Source organism: Pinus tabuliformis, chromosome 4_2 (assembly GCF_031772625.1).
Source record: "Pinus tabuliformis cultivar Carrire ecotype Pingquan chromosome 4_2, CPIR1, whole genome shotgun sequence".
In the NCBI taxonomy this organism is placed as follows: domain Eukaryota; kingdom Viridiplantae; phylum Streptophyta; class Pinopsida; order Pinales; family Pinaceae; genus Pinus; species Pinus tabuliformis.
Window position 1 is genome coordinate 734221459 of NC_142304.1, and position 19079 is coordinate 734240537.

At 38.4% G+C, this 19079-nt stretch overlaps 1 pseudogene; it reads right to left on the minus strand.

Moving 5' to 3' along the window:
- Positions 1 to 1672: 1672 nt before the first annotated feature.
- LOC149171702 (UDP-glucuronate:xylan alpha-glucuronosyltransferase 1-like) overlaps positions 1673 to 19079 on the minus strand; it is a 37334-nt pseudogene continuing 19927 nt past the window's right edge.

Below are 19079 nucleotides of genomic sequence, written 5' to 3' on the forward strand. Positions count from 1 at the left end.
CCGTCATATCAACCTTTCAAAAATACCAGGAGCAGAGTCAAAACCTTCTAAATATTTTAATCAACCACAATACGTCCATCTTCTTGCTTCTTACCAACAAAAATCAGCCTCTACTGGTCAGGAGGGATTCCCTCCTTATCCTGAATCTTAGCCTTCACGTTATCAATGGTGTCGGAGCTCTCTACCTCCAAGGTAATAGTTTTCCCAGTCAAGGTTTTCACGAATATCTGCATACCACCTCTCAAATGAAGCACAAGGTGCAACATTGATTCCTTCTGAATGTTGTATACGATTTTCCTCCAGTTGCTTACCAGCGAAGTTGAGCCTCTGTTGGTCTAGGGGGTTGGCTTCTATATATTAGATTTTTCCTTAATGTTATCAATGGTGTGAGAGCTCTCAACTTCCAAGGTAATCGTCTTGTCAGTGAGTGTTTACATAAAGATCTGCATACCACCCCTAAGATGTAGGATGAGATGCAAGGTGGATTCCTTCTGGATATTGTAGTCAGTGAGGGTTCGACCATCTTCAAGTTGTTTTCTAGCAAAAATCAAATGCAGTTGGTTACGGGGAATTCCTTCCTTTTCCTGGATTTTGGCCTTCACATTGTCAATGGTGTCTGAGCTCTCAACTTCCAAAGTAATTGTCTTACCAGTAAGAGTTTTGACAAAGATCTGCATGCCACCTCTCAAACGGAGGATGAGGTGTAGGGTTGATTCCTTCTAAATATTGTAGTCAGCAAGGGTTCAACCAACTCCGACCTACTTTCCAACAAAAATTAGACGTTGTTGGTCTGGGGGGATTCCTTCCTTTTCCTGTATCTTAGCCTTCACAATGTCTATGGTTCTCGAGCTCTCCACTTCCATCAAGCTATATTCTGGGTAGAAAGAAAATAAGCCAAATATCTATTATAACTCATTCATTTCAGACACTTCCCTGTGTCTAGTCTCATCAAAACAATTAACTTTGTTAAGGCACACTTATCTAGCCACTAATCCATTCTGGAGAAAATAACAAGAAAAATAGAGATATCCTCTAATGAGTAATTTACAGTTGCTACAAGTTAACATTAATAAAAGGAGTAATAATAACGATCTAAAGAATTTCTATTTAATTTGGACTCCACAATCAATTCAATACTCAGTATAGAATAAGGTCATAGTTTTAGAGAAGCAACACACCATCAAGATATAATTTTGGTAGAAAGAGGACATGTGTTGCCAACAACTGAGTACTTGTCCACATATTTTGGTAGGTAGTCAGGAAAAAGTTAGAACAACCTTTTCCATTGATACATTTTGGATAAAATAACAAGAAAAAAGATGTATAATCTCTAGTCAACCAACTACAACCTCTAGAAATCAAAATTGAGAAAACATAGTTATAATAATGAATCAATGAATTTTAATTTTACACTCATGTTTTGTGTATAGTGAGCTCAAGAAGAGTGGGTGTCGTGTAGCTTATTGGAGAGAATTTCAAAATTAGTAGGAATTAATTCTCCGTTTAGGTATTTCATAGCATTTCAAGAAACATGTGGTTATAATGCAATTGTTACATCAGGTGTTTGAGTAGTGGCATTTTTTGTGTAGTTTTCTTCACCCCAATTCCATAGCATGCTCTCCCAACAACAAAAACTTTCATTAGATATATTCAAATGTGTATCATTAATGTTTCATTTCCAGTGCCCATAAGGAAATTTTGCTGCTTCAATTTGTCTTTTGTCCCATTCCAAAGAAGTTTTTTGCTTTGAACGGAGCAAGAAAAACTTTTGTAGGTTCTTAGGCATAGAATCATGCACTTTCCACCATCGAGCATGGGAAACATCACTAGCAAAGTCTCGGAGAAGGTCATTATTCCAATTGCAATCGTAATCTCGAAAGAAGATCCATGGTTTTTTTCCTAAGTAATGCAGAACATACAAGATTGGAGGATCAGCTCCAAAGAGATAGGTTTTAAGCTCCTTCTCTTCTGCGTCACTTGACCATAAGTGTTTCAAAAATTTCATGTGTTTTGGCATGCGATGCCACCATGTAAATATTTCATTCAGGAATCCTTGGTCACCCCCATTATATGACTCTATGTCACTGATATGATCCATGAGCAACTGGAAGGTACAATTTGATGGTTCTATTACCATTACACCAGAGTTGAAGAGTGTTGCATTATTTCCAGTTGTTGTTATCTCTGGCATACCAAAAATAAAATCTATGTTCCTGAGGATAAGTAAGTTTGCATCAATAAAAAATATCTTGTCGTAGTCTGTAAGCTGTGAAAGACAGAACATACTATAGTTCCATTCATTGTATGCATCACACTCAGCCTTTGGGTTTCTAATCCTTTCAATTTGCCGCAGTTTCCAACCTACAACTTGAAGTCCCTCCCTGTGCTCTGCACTAATTGTCCCATCCACAAGTATCACTAGATCTCGGTGAGAACCTGTTAGGCGAATGCTCTGAGCAACTGCAATCGCCCCACAGACATAAAATTATGCCGAGTGCAGAATTGTAGCATATGCTTCACGCTTAGGGTTCCCCGAATATCTCCTAGTTGTTCATCTGAAAAAAAAAAAATAAATAAATAAATAAATAAAATAAAATAAAATAAAATAAAATAAAATAAATAAATAAATAAATAAATAAAAAATAAAAAAATTTGTTAAAGATGAAAATGCAGCAACAAGTCAAAACATGATCTGATCATGCGATTAGAGAGGGGAAGGAAAAGGAATTCTACAATCTAACCTTTGCTTTTAAGAGGCAATGCAAGTTCACAGGATCCGACTGGGAGTTTTAGCTTTTGCTTCAATACTTTCAAGTCGGGCTCGTACAACCATGTGGTATTCTCGTGGGCTATGAGATCCTTACAGGTAAAAAGGTTCGACATCGGCCAACATTCTGTTATAAGAATAACATGTACTCTGGACCCCTTCATTGATGCAACCATATTTGCAGCTGCAAGTTGCAGATGGAGACGCGCAACATCCCTCGACCAATTGTTCTCCCATTTCCTACAAGGCAACTTTGCGGCAACCACGTCGAGTTTCAGATGTTTAGAAGCCTTTGGCATGGATAAATGGGGACACTTGGGCACCTCAAATTGCTGCTCCTCATCAATCCACTCTGGATATAAAATCTCCCACTTCACATCTTTCCCTGCATAGTCCAATGAAAAAGTAGTGCACTCTAAACCAGGTGCCAGTTGCTACCATTTTAACATATCATATTCATAAAAAATCAAAAATCCCACTTTCAACTTCTCATTGGATTTATGATCAAATTCCTCAAAAATTTTGAAACCTGTTGGTTGCTAAATTTGCCTACTTTTTACCCACCTTTTTATCCCCTTCTTGTACTCATTTCAAGTCCTTGTTGGTCGATTTGTATTCTAAACAAAAAAGTTACACCTATTGTCATGCTTTTGTGAATTATTGATCGATGAAGCATAGTCATAGGGAATTATTACCCAAAGTGATTTGCTAACTTTAGTTTCCCTGTAGATTCAAAGGAATGATGACCAAGACTATTACTCAGTGTATGATGATTATCGAGCTGGAAACACTATCATTGGATATTAGCTACAATGGTGGTCCAAGTTATCAACCAGCGAAAATGTTATCTTTATATTATGTTGTATCTTGATAATCTCTTTGTATTTGTAGGCATATAGCTGTTGTAATCTTAGGCATTGACAGTTGTTAAGTGAAATGTATAAGTAGTGTTACAGGACTTGGAAAGCCATGACTAAGAGAGATACACGAGAATTCTGAGCTGTAACAATAGACCTATGTAATGTTATTTTCATTAATGCAATTTCTGATCTTCTGAGCATTTTATAGTTCTTGATCTTGCCGCAACCCTGATCAAGGAGTTGGGCCCTCGCTCTTGACCAGACACTGTTGGATTAGTTTTGTGCATAGGTTTATTTCTGTTGCATTATTTTCTTGTTGTCTAATGATTTATCATTGTGTTGATGTGAGTCTTTGATTGTTGTTACAATTATTACTTGTTTTTACACATTGTTATGTAATTATTAAATGTTCAATGTTGGGTAGGGAAATTGTGGCCTACATATACCTTGCATGATAACCTTGAAATAACAAGTCAAAGCCTCAGGTTGACAACTAATGTGGAATTGGGTAAATTGTCTGATTCATAACTGAACACCAACATTCTGGTGTTGTTGTCAGGGAGGCTATCGAAGGCACGAAATTATGACCAATATTTACCATAGGACCACTCTCTCATCCTCGGGAGGGAAGTTTTTCACCCTTCTCCAGGTCTTGAGAATTAGATTTTTTTGTTTCTTTTATAGGAACCACTCTTTCATCCTGGGAAGGGAAGTTTTTTTGACCCTATTTCAGGTCCTGAGCTTTCGATTTGCTTGAATGTTTTCTTTTTATTTTTTGATTGCATGAAAAAGAATACAAATAAAAGGGGTAGAGGAAGACCCCCAAAAAGAGGAACGAAAGATCTAGGCAAAATTACCTACATCCAAGAGATAATTTCAAAGGCTGAGTCAGGAGCATCATTGCGAGTTGCTGTTAGGGTGAGATATCATATTAAATATAGAGGGCATTTAGTTTCACAACTAGAACCTCCCCCAATAACAAAAGCATGATTTGGGGAAGGAGAAGTAGCAAGAAGTCGATCAGAGGAACTGAACATTGTGAATTCTTAAGAAGAAGACTTGAGGGAATTCTCTACACCATTTGATCGAGGAAGTTCTCTCAAACAACCTCAATCATGCATTATAGAACAACTAGAACATGTTCATATTACAAGTGAATATTGGAATATATTCATGGCTCCTGCAACTTCTTTGAGCTAGTTCCCAATTGGAGATATCAGGGGTGATGCACCTATGAAGCATATTCCTTTGGTAACATTACCTAATTTCCAAGGTCTTTCTTTTGAAGATCCAAACACATTCCTGTTTGAATTTGATGTGGTCTATGAAGGGTATGATTATATTTCTGATGCTAAGAAAATGAAGATATTCCCCGCCACTTTGAAGGGAACAACTTGAGATGGTTCATTGTTTTAGGAGGGAAATATATTACTAGATGAGATGATATGAAGACAATTTTCCTCGAAAAGTATTAAGACTACTGCAAATCCTGAGATGTTATGGAAGAAATATTTAAGATTATGCAGAAAGAGGATGAAAACATGAAGGACTTTGTGGAACTTTTGAAATACAGATTGTAGAGATCAGGCCATAGTGATCTGGATAAGGACATATTGAAGATAATTTTTCTTCGAGCACTAAGGGAGGAATCTTTGGAACTTTTGAACACCATCTACGAATTGTGCATTAAGTGTTCACGTGGGTCTACGAGGCATAGGCAGGAGATCTGAACCCCCAAGAAAACCAACAGTGGAGTTATGAAAGAAGAAATTGGAAACTTGCTGGAAAACTTGAGGACCAATATCTTGAGCACACTATCCTCACAACTAGATGTTTTATAGGCGAAACAGGAGTAGATGGAAGTAGAGCAGGTTATGTGACGGCAGGCTAGGTGTAAGCAAGAGTGTTAATCTCCCAAATTGTGATATTATATCTTCTACTTCTGTTTGCAGGTGTAATTGTTGGTTCAATGAGCTCTCTATCATCCACTGACAACTTTCGAGCTTCCGCTAAGTTAGAAGACCACTCCAAAAGTCGTAGAGTTCTGCTAAACCTCCACTAGTCTAGACCCGATGGTAACACAAACCATAGTTTAATAAAATTTGAAATCCGCCTTCTAAAAAATCATTGGCACTTCTTCACCATTGATCTACTCAAGATCCAACGGTCACAATGCTCCTCGACCTCGATCCATGTCTGTCAACCGTCGATATTCCTCCACCAAATCTAACGGCTCACACGCATATCAGCCCGTTAACTTGCACACTCCAAATCCGCTCGAAAAGTAGTTTCACTCTTTCTCTTCACTGTTATGTGTCACTACGTGTATGGAATCGGAGCCAAAAGGGGAATTACCACTTACAGACTTTCCCCCGCCCGAACACCATTGACCTGTCTTGACTGAGATCTATCAGTCCAAATTAAAACTTCACGCCACTACATCCTCGGTCTTCCTTCGCTGATCTCTAATGTCCGCTCCACACAGTCAGAATTCATGAGAAACTTAGTTAAAAAGAAAACACGGAATTTAACACAGTCAACACAACTTCATTCAATCTCACAGAAAACCAATTAAACTTCAAATTTCACAATAATGCAGAGATTTTGAAGGAGATTATACTTCGGGATTTGATAGGGAATTTCTCATTCACATACACAGAAACTAAATTTTTCCAATTTATTGGATTCGCTCTAGGAAACCCAAATTTCTTCAACAGTCAAAATCCTCTTACAACAGTGTGAAAATCACATAAGTACTGGTTCATCCTAACAACTACATCCTTATTCAAAGGCTAAAATTTATTGACCCTATCTACCCTACGAGACATTTTCCTCAAGAATCTCCACTACAGCTAACTAACTAAAATTTATTACATCATGATCAAATCCTATATTCTAGCTCTATGCTTAACTAGAAAAACATGGAAATTGATGGCTAAAGGATCCCACTCCTTTGCTTGTAATATTTTTTTGTATTTTTGGAATAATTCTTTGAATTTGTCTTCAAGCCTTATGCTCCTACATCGAACTCCTGAGGACAAAATTCTTCATCGGCTCCTGTTCATGAGCTCTTCTACAGAACTGCCCAATTTTTGTAGCATGTTTTCTGTTACTCAAGTAGCTTTAGCAATTGGCTAATCCTTCCATTTGGCCAAATACTGAAAGTACTCCTGTCCTCTAGTTTTCTTGAGCACTTTCCGGCTGTAATTCCTTTGTTGTAGGTAACTATTTTACCCAGTCAATTTCCTGCGTCTCTTGGTCTTATTCTGTATCATTTTCAATTTCACTTTCATACTTGTACAAATCAGCAACATTGAAAATTGGAGATATTCCAACATCAGGGGGTAATTCAATTTCATATGCATTTGCAGAAAATTTCCTTAATACTCTGGATGGTCCAATTTTCTTGAACTTAAATTTGTTATACTCCCTCTTTGGAAATCTTTCCTTCCTTAGGTGTTCTAAAACCAAATCCCAAACTTCAAAGTTCACTTCTCTTCTTCTCATGTCTACTATGTTTTTGTACTTGATGTTGCTATCTTGTAGCTATTGTTTCACCTATTCATGTATTGCCTGTATTTCTGAAGCAAAATCTTCTCCCTCTACACTTCTCATCTGATCTTTTCCCAAGTTTCCTAACTTAGACACTCCTCTTGGATGCATTCCATAAACTATATGGAATGGACTTTGCCATGTACTCCTCTTAGGTGAGTCATTATATGCGTATTCAGCCTATGCCAATACTTGATCCCATTGCTTTGGATTTTTTCCAGTAAGACTCCTTAAAATATTACCCAAACTCTTGTTCACAACTTCAGTCTATCCATCAGTCTGTGGATGATAAGCAGAACTGAAACTAAATTTAGTTCCCAAATTTTTCCATAATGTCCTCCTGAAATGTCCAACAAATTTGGAATCCCTGTCTGAGACAATACTCTTAGGCAACCCATGAAATCTTACAATCTCCTTGGAGAACAAATTATCAATGTGAGTAGCATCACTAGTTTTATAACATGGAATAAAATGTGCCATTTTTGAAAATCTATCCACTACAACAAAAATCGAATCATTTCCTCTTTGAGTCTTTGGTAAGCCCAAAACAAAATCCATACTTAACATATCCCATGGCCTATCTGGAATTGGTAATGGAACATACAAACCTATGTTTTGGCTTCTTCCCTTTGCATATTGACAGACATTACATACAAACCTATGTTTTGGCTTCTTCCCTTTGCATATTGATAGACTTTGTCAGTTTTCACATACCTTTCCACTTTAGATCTCATTTTTGGCCAGAAATAAAATCTATTCAATTGCTCATAAGTCTTATCTATACCAAAATGTCTTCCAAGTCCACCACTATGTTTCTCTTTGATTAAGTTCTCCCTCATAGAAAAATTTGGTATGCACATATGATTTCTCTTAAACAACAATCCATCTTGTAAGAAATAATCCAACCATTTATTTCTATCCTTCAAAACAGGATTCTTACAAGCTTCAAATGCTTCTTTAAAATCTAAATCTGTCTTAGACAATTCTTTAAGAAAATCAAAACCCAACACTTGAATTTCACTCTCTTGAAATAATGTATTTCTCCTACTTAAAGCATCTGCAACTTTGTTTGATTGGCCATTTATATGCTACAAGAAAAAATGGAAGCCCTGAAGATACTCTACCCATTTGGCATGTTTCTAGTTAGGCTTTGGTTGTTGCATAATATACTGCAATGCATCGTTATCTAAATAAAGTATGAACTCTTTTGACATTAGATAATGTCTCCACTTCTTCAATGACTGTACAAATGCATAAAACTCTTTATCATAAGAAGAATACTTCTTCTTTGACTCGTTCAAATTTTCACTAAAATAAGCTATAGGTCTGTCTTCCTGACTTAAAACACATCCAATAGCTTCTCCACTAGCATCACGTTTCACTTGGAAAGGTTTACCAAAATCAGGTAGAATCAAAATAGGTTTTTCAGTGATCTTCTTCTTCAACAGCTAAAAATTCCTTTCTGCTTCAGTAGTCCATCTAAATGGTTGTTTATCCTTCTTTATAGTCTCAACAATAGGAGCATTGATCTTACAAAAATTATTTATGAATTTCCTATAAAAACTAGCAAGACCATGAAAACTTCTTACCTCAAAAATACTTTTAGGTGAAGGCCACTCTATGATTGCCTTGATCTTCTCTGGATCCATCTTCAACCCTTGAACGGAAATAACAAAACCCAAATACACTAATTCCTCTTTCATGAATGAACATTTCTTCAAATTTAGCAATAATTTCTCTTGTTGTAACCTTTGTAAGACATAATTTAGATGTCTCATGTGCTCCTCCTTAGACCTGTTGTAAACTAATATATCGTCCAGATATACTATTACAAATTTACCAATAAAATCCTTAAGAACTTCATTCATGAGTCTCATAAATGTACTTGGTGCTTTTGACAACCCAAAAGGCATTACTCTCCATTCATACAACCCTTCATTTATCTTAAAAGCATTTTTCCACTCATCCCCTTGTCTTATCCTTATTTGATGATACCCACTCTTAAGATCTAGTTTTGTAAAATACTTTGATCCACTCAAAAAATCCATCAAATCTTCAATTCTATAAAGGAAATTTGTACTTTATTGTGATTTTATTGATGGCTCTTGAATCAGTACACATTCTCTAGCCTCCATCTTTCTTTGGACTCAACACTGTTGGTACTACACAAGGACTCAAACTTTCTCTGATCAGTCTCTTGTCAAGCAGTTCCTGAACCTACTTTCTAACCTCTTCATTTTCTGTGGGAGTCATTCTAAGCTACTTTTTTTGATAGATTTGCTCCTGGAATCAAATCTATATGATGACTAATCCTTCTAATGGGTGGTAACTCATTAGGAAAATCATCAACAGTGATATCACAATCGTTGTCCAACATTTCTTGAATTTCAATGGGTAAATCAGAAACTTTAGTAGAAGTCATTATTACCTTGGGCTTGCAAATTATAGCAAAATTTACCTCATTTTCTTTAATCTGCTGTAAGTATTCCTTTCCTCCTAGTAATAAAGTTTTTGGATTGTCTTCTTTCATGACACATCCTCTTCTTCCATAGACAGCAATGTATGATTGACACCATCTTTACCAAACTTGTAGGTGTTTCTTTTCCCATCGTTCATAGCTCCTCTATCATATTGCCAAGGTCTCCCAAGAAATATGTGACACACATCCATAGGCATTGTTATCACTCCAAGAAACTATCCTAGGTTGTAGCTCGGAGATACCTGGTAACATATAAATCTTCAATATTGTTCTCGGAACTATTGGATTGGATGATGGTTTGGATCAAGTCAGATGATTGTTCCAACTCTGTTTTCACTCAAGACATGCATGAACACCCTCAGCTTTACAAAGCTTTAGACCACTAATGCTCAATAGTTTATAGATTCAATGGATAGATGGAGAATACTAACTATACCAGCATATGCATACATAAACACATATGAATGGCTAGCTACAGAAAGTAAATGAAGCTTGCAAATCTAATTTATCAACGTGGAGATAAGATGACAGTTATTTGGCATTAGACACAAAAGAAAACATGAATAAGCTATTCAAGTGCAAGCTTAGAACAGATGAGAAAATGGGAATTGAACATGTAACAACAAAAGAAGCTTATATGGCTGGAATGAAGATGAGAAGCTTAGAGGAGCAGAGTCTCCACAGTATCCAAAAGTTGAACCCTTGTTTCTTCTAACTTTCAGCCATTTATAGGCTTTTATAATGCTCTCGAAGCCTCTGAGGCTCGAGGTGTCTTAATCTATCCCCTTTGTGTTCTAACTACTTGATGACATAACTAGGCAAACATGGCCTCAGAGGTTTCTTTTTCTAACACACATAGTAACCAAATTCTGGTAAATTCACCATGCTATCAGGTGGCTCGCTCGTGCCAGTGATGCTCCATGATCAATTCTACTGGTTCAGCTGCATCGTATTGTTGTTTTTCCCCTTTCGTCCCTGTTTTCCATTATTTCAATTCAATCGTCCAACTGTCACAAACACTGACAGAGCCAACAACTTTCCTCACAGGGTGACTGATGGGAAGCGGGGTACGGAGGCATATGGGTTGATGGATGGGATGGATTGATAGTTAGGACATTGGTCTATTGGTGTAGGATGAACTGTGGCGATCATGAACAAGGGTTGTTGGATCGGGAGGAACAGATGGAGGAGATCGATCGTCAGAGACTTGGAGTCATGGCAGGAGCAGAATAAGTCCGAGTCGTCAGATCTTGGATGGGTAGATTAAATGGCTATCGAGCGGAGGAGGTGCTCAAAGGATAATGCCGGGGAGCGGTTTCATTTGAGTGGGAATGGTTTCTATCGGGCAGTCATAGGGCAATAAGTGGTAAAGGTCGAAGCCCTTTATCGGGGCGCCACGTAGCAGCAGAGGAGAGAGAGGAAACCACCTTTATCAGGTGGGTATCCCTTCGCTTGTTGCCCGAGCGATATGCGTGATAGCTGTTAGATCTGGCGGAAGTGATCTAAAAGTGATGATTGATTGGGCATGTAGAGTTGGTCGAGTGAAGCGCGGACTGTCCGATCAGTTGGAAGATCGACGACGGGTGGTCACAGAGGTATGGGATGTCCTCGAGAAATGTTCAAAAGGTGCATATGGATGGAAAGGTAAGGTTTTCGAGAATTTTCTGCACATTAGTGCATGGGTGCAAAAGTCGATTAATTCATGTGGGGCCAAGGAGAAAGTGTGTTGTTTCTGACGTGAGGGTTGGGTTAGGATAAGAGTGAATGAAAATGGGAGTGGATGAGTGAGAAAAGTGAAGTGATGGACCAGATGAGAACTTATCCATGACAGAAGAGCAGACCCTTTCCCTTCCTTAGTCTACAAAATAGCAATGCTGCACTTCAGGGCTAACGCTGGCTCCTTCTGGGGATGAAAGCCTCCCTACAAGGTCTCAAGAACTATAGACTACTGCCTTGCCAGTAACAACCAAAACAATTTATCTCCTAGTGTTCAATTGGGCATGGAGTTTATTTGCATAAAAAAAAAAACTGAAAAACCTATTAAAATATTAAGGCCTCAAAGCCTTATATGAAGTAAAGTTTCAAAAACTACCCATTGACTGGGCCATCAAAAACACCTTCCCCCTCTAGATTGTTCAGAATGAAAGTATTGTTCATCTGAACTTGGGCAATGATAAATGGTCCTATCCATAAGGCATCAAATTTACCATGGTTGCCCTTCTTTTCCTTTAATTCATCCCATTTGAGAGCCCAGTCACCAACCTAAAAATTGTCCATCTTTTCTTTTCTATCAAACTTTTCTTTGATCTCTTCTGATGAATTCTTGACTTCTCAGCTAGTTGTTCTCGAATCTACTGTAATTCAATCAAGTTACCCATTCTCCTCACCATTTCATTCTCTTCATCCTGTTCTTCTTGCAAGAGTTTGACCACAGGGAGGATCAACTGGATAGGAAAAACAACATCAACGCCATAAACCAGCTTAAATGGAGAATTTCCTATGGACTTCTTGTTGGTAACTCTATCAGCCCACAGTGCAAACTTCAACTTGGAATCCCAGCTCTTTTTGTTGTCCTCCAACAATTTTTTGATTATCTTTACAAGACTCTTGTTAGATGATTTTGCCAGGCCATTGCCTTGAGGATAATATGAGGTATAATGCACCAATTGAATGCCCATGGATTCAGTCATGTCCACCAATTATTTTTCCTTGAAAGCTTCTACATTATCAGTGACTAGTTTGGTTGCGCAACCAAATCTAGTGAAAATATTCTCATTCAAGAACTTTATGACAACTTGATGATTAGCATTCTTAGTGGGTATAGCCTCAATCCACTTGGTGAAATAATTAGTGGCTACCAAGATCCATTTGTGCTGGCCACTGGAATGTGGATTGATCTCACCTATAAAGTCCAAGCCCCATTGCTGGAAGGGACCATTGGTGTGTATTGGCTTCAAGGGCAGAGATTTTAGTTGTTGTCTTCCTACAAACCTCTGACATTTGTCACAAGACCTCACAAAAGAACACACATCAGAGAACAGAGTAGGCCAATAATACCCAACTCTCAGGATCTTGTGGGCTGTGGTTTTCCAATAATGATGCCCTCCACAGATGCTAGAATGGAACTGGTGCATGAATTCCACTGATTGTCCTTTATCTAGACATCTAAAGAGGGTTCCTGATGGGTCTTTCCAATAGAGTAGGTTTTCATTAATGTAGAATTTGGCTGATCTGAGCTTAATGGCCCGGGCTTTACTCGAGCTAAGTCCTGGAGGGACTTCTAGCTTCTGCAAAAAATGAACTATGCTAGAATACCATTCACAAGTGGCTAGATTTTTAGCCCAAGACTGATTCTACTCTCGCTCTACTGCTACTTCCTTTGTCCGCTTACCACTTGAATTTGAAGCCATGCAATTTATGTCTAGCAAACTGCAATTTTCCTCAGCAATAAGCTTAGCCAAGCCCCGACCTTTAACAAGATTGGTGGGCTTCACCTCTATGTTGAACTCTATGAATTTTGCAATCCATTTAGCTCTCTTTCCATCAATATCTGGCTGGGTTAGGAAATATTTTACTAAGGCTGAAGGTACGTATGCAACCACTTTGGAATGCAAAATATAAAATCTGAATGGCTTTAAAGATTTTATGAGAGCATAAGCTTGTTTTTCAATCAGGCCATACCTTAGTCGAACATCCCTCAGATTTTTGCTGAAAAAGCCCACGGGGTGCTCTACACCTTCATCATTTTTCTACAATAGAACTGCTGCAAGTGTATCATAAGAGGCAAAAGAGAAGATATAAAATTCCTTGGTGTAATCTAGGCTGATTAGAGTGGGAGCTTCCATGATATCTTGTTTGATGCCTTCAAAAGAGCTTCTTGCAACATCTATCCATTTTATTTCTGATCCTTTCTTCAGCATGCAAGTGATGTGCTTCACTAGCTCTGCAAACTTTGAAATGAACCTCCTTACAAAGTTAATATTACCTAGGAAGGACTGAATGTCCCTTTTTGACCTTGGGATGGACAATGTCTGAATTGGTTGAACTCTTGCTAGGTCAATCTTCACACCTTCAACAAAAACAATATGTCCCAGAAGTTTTCCTTCTTCTAGAGCAAACTATGACTTCTTTGGGTTCACAGAAATACCAAACTATTTGCACTTTACAAACACCATCTTCAAATGCTATAAATGGTCCTTGTGACTACTAGAAAAGACTGTTATGTCATCAAGGTAAATAAGGAAAAACTTGTCCTTTTCTCCCACAAAGGCTATGCCCATGGCCTTCTGGAAAGTAGCCCCAGCGTTCATCAGTCCAAAAGGCATTTTGCAGTACATGAAAGTGCGCCAAGGAGTAGTGAAGGTGGTTTTTTCCTGATCTTCTGAATGTACAAAAATTTGATTGTAACATGAAAATCCATCTAAGAAAGACATGACTCTAGCTCCTAAAACTTTTTACAGCAAGTGTTCCATCTTAGGCAAGGGGTAGTTGTCCTTTTTAGAGCATTTTTTCAGATTCCTGAAGTCGACACAAACATTGATTTCTCCATTCTTCTTTCTTACTATCACAAGGTTAGCTATCCACCTTGAATACCTTAGGGGAACTATGATCTTCGCATCCAGCAGCTTCTTGATTTCCTTTTCAATCAAAGGCAATAAGAGAGGGCTGATAGGTCTTAATTTTTGCTTAAAGGGGATGGTTTTCTTTTCTAGCGGAATCTTGTGTTGAATGATGTTGGTGTCATAGGTCTTAACATCACTGTATTCCTAAGCAAAAATACCAGCAAATTGTTTCATCAAGGTGCAATTCTTGGAACTTTGGGTAGAAGACAAGTGAGTGGACAAATTTATGTGCTTTGGATGGGTTGGACTCCCTACATTATGTTTATGAATAACAGACTCATTTTCTTTTTTGGCAGGCTTATAAGGTATGTCATTATGATCAAAAAACTTCTTTGGGGGTACCAATCCTTTGGGTATATGGTTACTGGGCAGCTAAACAATGCTCTCCTCACCAATCCCGTCGTTTAGCTTGGACTAGTTGCATTCTTCAATGGTTTCATTTTCTTGGTCGATGTGCATTTTAGAAAATTCATCAATGACTTGTAAAAACCTATTAATTTCATCATCATCTTAAAAACTTTCTAGCGTTTGACATTGTCAGGCAAAGATGGTCTGTATTACACCTGAACTTCATAAGTCAATTTATGAGGCAAAGGAGGAAAAAATGTGCTAGCAGACACAACAAGGGAATCAACAAGTTGGTTCTTCATTCTAGGGATGTAAGAAATGTTGAAAGTATTAAAAAAATCCTTAAGCTTCCATACCCCATCTCTGTATGCTTTCAGCCTTGGATGCTTTGCTTGGAAAGTTTTGTTGACCTGCTAAACGATAAGGTCTGCATCTCCAAACACCTTTAGACCTTTGATGCCCATTTCTTTAGCAATGCTTAAGCCCAATATCAAGGCTTCGTACTCTGCTATGTTATTTGTGACCTGAAAAGTCAACTTGAAAGATAAATGAATGCATTCGTGTGTGGGCGACACAAGGACTACACCTTCCCTTGCAGCTTCCTTAGAGCAAGCTCCATCAAAGAACATGTCCCAAATTTGTGCGCCTTCTTCCTTTGTGATCTGGCAAATCGGTTTCCTAAGCTGCATGGAGGCCAACTGGGATTCTTCAATCTGAAGAACACAGGCTCCAAAATCAGTGTCCACAGCATAGATGGGATGATTAGTGGGATTCCTTTCATCACTGATGATATAAGCCAACTGAGCTTCTCTCTATAATCTCCTACTCTCACCTCAAAAAACTAGGGCAGTAGCATAGGAAAAATCAATTTGCAATGTTCCACCTAGTCTCTTTATCCAACCTCTGTAAAGAAACATGCCAAACTTGGGGGGTACATCTGCTACCACAATATCCATCATCATGCTCTTCATGGGCAGCTGAGACAAGGTGATGGCTAGGTCTTTGATTAATCCCAAAAATTTCACTTTTCTAGAGTTAAAAGAAAATAGGTCATGATAAGGCTTAGTAATGTCAAGACCCAACTCATCCATGATAGCCTTGGGCATTAGATTATTGCTGGCTCCTGTGTCTAGAAGGTAGTTGTGAAGGATTTTTTCATGAATAGCCAAAGATACATAGAATGATGGGGAGTTGTCTTCATAGTTTTCAATCATTGGGCTAAGAACAATAACTGGTTTGTCATCTTGCATATTTACATAGTCAGTGGAGGCTTGGATGGCATTAGGCTCAAGGGCCTCATGGATAGATCTCTTGAAGGACTTATTCTTCACTAGTTCAATAAGAGGTATAGGTATTCTTAGCTTTTGAATTTCTGATTAGAAACTGAATGGAGAAGGAGACTTGTCATGGCCTCTTACCTAGTGAGCTGGAGCTTTGAGGATGATGGGATCAACTACCGATCGCTTCTGCTTATTAGCTTGCTATATTGCAGGGACAATAGCTTTTTGAACAGGAGTTTCCTTGGCATTATTCATCTTCGACCTCAGATTATATCTGTCTTGATCAGAAGTTTGCAGAACAGCTTCACCATCCCATTCTTGGTGGATCTGGTCATTGAATAATGACTTTTCATAGGCAGCTGAAGTCAAAAAGGAGGCACTGCCTTTGTCTTCTAGATAATGGATCTCATCATCTTCTTCAAACTACTCTTCTTACATGACTACATTCTAGAAAGGGGTCTTCACCCTTTGGTATTCATTGGCATATTTTCTTCTTTGCAGAATCTGCAATTGCTCATTAGCTCTTCTATATGGATTTGGATTTCTAGGAGCAAAGGTATTAGGAACTCTTCCTTTCCTAGGGTGCTGCTCAACCTTTAATTTGGAGATTTCAGAGGCCAATGACTCTATCATCTTGGTCATTTTATTGATATTGGGATCTGAAGATGATGAATATTTGCCTCTTTGTCTCCTCCTGTCAACATTTCCCTTGAGCTTCTATATAGCCAAGATGTTTGATTCTACTTCCCAGGCTGCATCCTACATATCAACCAAAGTAGCACATCGCTTCTCCCTCAATAGTAGATAGAAGTCAGAATCAAAGGCACTGGCATAGGTGAGTTTAGCATAGATAGTACTGGGTTTTACTTCTGCTGGTATCTTGTTGTACATGCGGTTAAACCTCTTATTAAAATCAGAAAACAACTCACCATTTTCCTCTTTGCTGTACATGCGGTTAAACCTCTTATTAAAATCAGAAAACAACTCACCATTTTCCAGTGTAAGTTCCCAAACTCAGTGTGGTAGTAGAGGAGATCCTTCTTATCCACCCAATGATTTAGGAATGCATCATCTAAAGCCTCAATATCTGCTATAGTCCTTGGGGTCATTTCTTTGAATCATTTTCTAACCTCTCCATCTAGACTTTGGACAAAGACTCTCATCCATACTTCATCTTCACTAATGTCCAGGTTATCAACATAGCTATAGAATGATTCAAGATTTTCCTTAGCTGTAACACCTTCAGTCCCAGTGAAATTAGGCATATACTTATGATACTCTCCAATAAGCATGGAATTCAAAGGAGTGGGCAGTACTAGAGGTCCATACCTAATAGCTATGATTCTTTCCATTTTGGTAGGTGATGCCATAACTGTGGTGGCTATAAGGGTACTGGAAGTTTGAATGGTAGAGGGTTGAGGGGTGACTGATAGGACTAAAGGAGTATGATGGATAGGAGGAGAGGTTTCCTTTGGGCTTACAATGAAAGAAGAACCTAAAGAATAAGCAGCTCTATGAATCTCTGAGATTTTTTCTTCATTGCTAGTATTAGATGCTATACTCTCAACATGTATTTGTTCTATTATAGGATTTTCTTGAAGAGATATAGGATATTGTTTAGAACTACCTAAACCTGATGATCCTTTTTGCAATGCCTTTCTTTCTTTGATGATTTTTTTAGGGTTAGATACTGGGTCAGCTTGTGGCTTCTAAGGATTTCTCCAAGTATGCCTCACCAATTGAGCCAGAAATATGGAGTGGAGTCACCAATAGGATTGTCCTCCAGTAGAGTCACTAGATAGATGATTACAATGGAAAAAGTTCCCAAAGTTTGTCTATCATCAAAGTTGGATCTGTGTCGTCTCCTAAGGAAGCTAAGCTTCAGTCTCCTCTCCACGGAAACAGTGCCAATTATGTTATCACTCCAAGAGACTCTCCTAGGTTGTAGCTCGGAGATGCCTGGTAACATATAAATCTTCAATATTGTTCTCGGAACTATTAGAATGGATGATGGTTTGTATCAAGTCAGATGACTGTTTCCACTCAAGACATGCATGAAAAACATCAGCTTTACAAGGCTTTAGACCACTGATGCTCAATAGTTTATAGATTCAATGGATAGATGGAGAATACTGACTATACCAGTAGATGCATACATAAACACATATGAATGATTAGCTACAGAAAGTAAATGAAGCTTGAAAATCTAATTTATCAATGTAGAGATAAGATGACAGTTATCTGGCATTAGACACAGAAGAAAACATGAATAACCTATTCAAGTCCAAGCTTAGAACAGATGAGAAAATGGGAATTGGACATATAACAGAAAAATAAGCTTATATTGTTGGAATGAAGATGACAAGCTTAGAGGACTAGAGTCTCCATAGTCTGCAAAACTTGAACCCTTGTTTCTTCTAACTTTCAGCCATTTATAGGCTTTTACAAAGCTCTCGAACCCTCTAAGGCTTGAGGTGTTTTAATCTATCCCCTCTGTCTTCTAACTACTTGATGCCATAACTAGGCAAACATGGCCTCAGAGGTCTCTTTTCCTAACAGACACAGTAACCAAATTCTAGTAATTTTTCCATGCTGTAATGTAGTTCACTCATGCCAGTGATGCTCCATGATCAATTCTGCGGGTTTGGCTGCATCGTGTTGTTGTTTTTTCCCTTTTGGCACTGTTTTCCATTATTTCAGTTCAACTATCTAACTGTCACAAACACTGACAGAGCCAACAACTTTCCTCATAGGATGACTGATGGGAAGCAGGGTACGGAGGCATATGGGCCATTGGATTGGATGGATCGATGGTCAGGACTTTGGTCGGGCGGCAGAGGACGAACTGTGGTGATCATGAACAAGGGCCATTGGATTGGGAGGAATGGATGGAGGAGATTGATCGTTGGAGGCTTGGAGTCGTGGCGGGAGCGGAATAAGTCCGAGCCATCAGATCTTTGATGGATAGATCGAACGGTTATCAAGCGTAAGAGGTGCTCGAAGGATAATGCCCGAGAGTAGTTTCATTTGAGTAGGAATGGTTTCTATCGAGCGATCATCAAGTGGTAAGCGGTAAAGGTCGAAACTCACCCGATTCCATTCATAGGGCGCCACGTAGCAGCGAAGGAGAGAGAGGAAACTGCCTTTATTATGTGGGTATCCCTCTCGCTT